We start from the raw sequence: 2,687 nt of genomic DNA on the forward strand, positions 1-2,687 counted from the left end.
AACTCTTGGCTCGCACATTTTTCACTAACGAAGTAAAATGGATAGCTTACCTATTTTTTAGCACTAGAAGCCAACACTAACGTGCGGTAATGCGCGATATATTGTTACGTTTCCGTGAGAAATAAAAAGTAAATTGCGAAGAAGAGACAGCGCCTAAAATGATCTTTGCTAATGCTCGTAGAAACTATATATCTGTTGTATGTTTGTCTAAGTAAGCATTCAATAAATGCTTGCACCAGTAGATAACACCACGTATTTTCATCTATATGAAAATGCGTGGTGTTTTCTGCGTAAACAGCACTGTGGTCGAATAAATTAACAAAAATATATGGATGCTCCACAACACTGTCATCACACAACGTGACAATAGTTTTCAGCGGAAATAATAAGAAATTCCTCTGAATCAGCAATCTTGATGTCCCCCTTCCAATTCTTCCACGCCACTCATTTCGCTGCTTTCACTGGATGAGCTAGATTCCGAGTCCAGAGAAATTATAATGGCATCCAGCTGCGTGTCAATTACTCGATCACGTTCCCATGCTTCTTCTTCAAGGCGTACAACATGGGCACAGTCCCGTGACCGATTCTCTCTTGTAACGCGGGAGACCCCTTCGCTCACGAGTTTTTCTACTGCGGACAGAGTGAACGTATAGTGTTGTTGGCAGCGACGTAGCCTTTCACTTGACTCCACACCAGCTCAATTGGATTAAATTCACAATGATAAAGAGGCAGCCGGACTACGTCGTGGCCAGCACTCTTTGCCAGAGCATCAATGCGGTACCCAGAATATCGATGCTTGTGTTGGTTTACAACCTGCAACAGAATTCCGCCTTTAGCTGGTCGCCCGAAAACGGAATGTTTTTTTCTGTCATCCAAGATTCAATGTCGTTTTTTCGAGTACGCGAAGTTGGTACTCTTTCCAGTTGCACAGCGTTATCCATCACTATTACACTGTTTTGATCAATGTTCGGCACTAATTGTTCCATGAACCACTTTTCGAATCGAGCACCGTCCATTTCGGTGTGGTATAGTTCCTTTTGTAGCGCAAAAGATCAGGCACACGTTTTCGACGAATCCATTCTCACTGCCGGCGTGAACCACGATTAATCTGCCGCCTTTGCCGCTTGGTGCACGTGGGGAAAGGCATCTTCCCTTGACGCCACTAGCACTATAACGCCACTATGGCGTCTGTCCAAACTATCTTTAACGTGGCCTGCATTAACCCAGGTCTCATCAAGGTAGTAAACGGTCCTGCAAAAGGAAGTGAATTTATGTGGCACGCGGTTTTCTGTATCCATTGCTAGTTGAAAGCTAAATACTACTACTACTACTACTACTACTACTACTACTACTACTACTACTACTACTACTACTACTAATAGTAATAATAATAATAATAAACAACGAGCCCAAAGTGATTTTGACGAGATCTTCGATTTAGGACGGACAGAGGTTTAAAAAATAAAAAGCATACAGACTCATACATGCAGCCCCGAAGCGGCCCCGTTGCTATAAGTGATCGCAGGGTACGTGAGACGATGTACCTGGACGCTTTTCATCGCGATCACATGACACGACGAAGCTGGCAGCGCAAGGCACTCAACTTACGTATGATCGTATCACTTCGTCTATTACGCGCCTGCCTCTCCAGGTTCATCCGAACCGCTTCCGACACTGCACTGCGTTTTCCCATTGTAATTGTCTTCCAGCTCTGCAATTACAAAACAATACATGTTTCATCCTTGCCTTCTCGCATAAGTTGCATGCAGTTACATGCCCAAAAATACCTAACGAAAAGCGTACTTGCCTCTGCTTCTTTCTCATTTCCCGGATCGTCCGGAGGTACTTTCGTCGCCACACGACGACGTCGTCTCTTTCCAGAAGGGAAGAGTTCCGCTTGCGCTTCCGGAACGCAAACCCGATATCGTTTAGTATCCTCTGCAACGTACGGACACTTATATTCGGCATACCCATATCGTGATCATTTACTGCGTCCTCCCGTAGCTGTGCGGCAGTCGGCACTTCGTTGCGCATATATGCACTTTGCGCCTCAGAGCAGCGAGAGTGAAAGTGCCGTGCCTTTCAAGCCGCGTCTTCCCGGTTTTTTTGAAAACAAGCCCAGGTGACGACTTCAGCCTTCTCGCTTTAAGGAGATTTAATACGGGAGACGGCACGCTCACTCACACTGGTGAGCTCGCTGACTTTGCGGCGCACGGATGATATAGAAAGCTGAGGCTGACTGCTCCTTACGCCAGCGTACACGTTGCACGCCATCTCTTTTGCCTGCTTGGACAACCATCGGTTTTTCAGTCTCAATTGGATCTTCTTTGGCGAAAGAAGAGGTATAGTTTCGGAAGAACCCGACGCGGCGCATAGAGCAGACGCCATCCTCTTTCAGCGCGCTCGGTGTTTTGAAGACCCGCGACGGAACTCAAGCGAACCCAGAAAAGAAAACAAAACGCTTCGCAGTCACCTTCCAACGCTAGCGAATCGTAGTTATGTTAGAAATGCGCTTAAAATCACAAGTTTTATGATTTCTATTTTCTTCAAGGCTAAACACTAATTTTAACTTGCGAACTATATTCACGCGCGCAAGGAGACAATGCGTTTCGGCCCCGCAGCCTTTCCAGCGGTGCCAAGAAAAGTTGACGCGGAGTTTAGAAGTCTTCTAGGTGGTGTTGGGCGGC

The 2,687-nt window shown here is 46.1% G+C and overlaps 1 pseudogene; it reads right to left on the reverse strand.

The window, feature by feature from the left end:
- Positions 1-403: 403 nt before the first annotated feature.
- On the reverse strand, positions 404-1,974 carry LOC146201283 (uncharacterized; annotated as a pseudogene).
- Positions 1,975-2,687: the final 713 nt, after the last annotated feature.

The sequence above is a fragment of the Amblyomma maculatum genome, chromosome 2 (genome assembly GCF_055883805.1).
Source record: "Amblyomma maculatum isolate TAMU_Amacu chromosome 2, ASM5588380v1, whole genome shotgun sequence".
NCBI classification, from domain to species: domain Eukaryota; kingdom Metazoa; phylum Arthropoda; class Arachnida; order Ixodida; family Ixodidae; genus Amblyomma; species Amblyomma maculatum.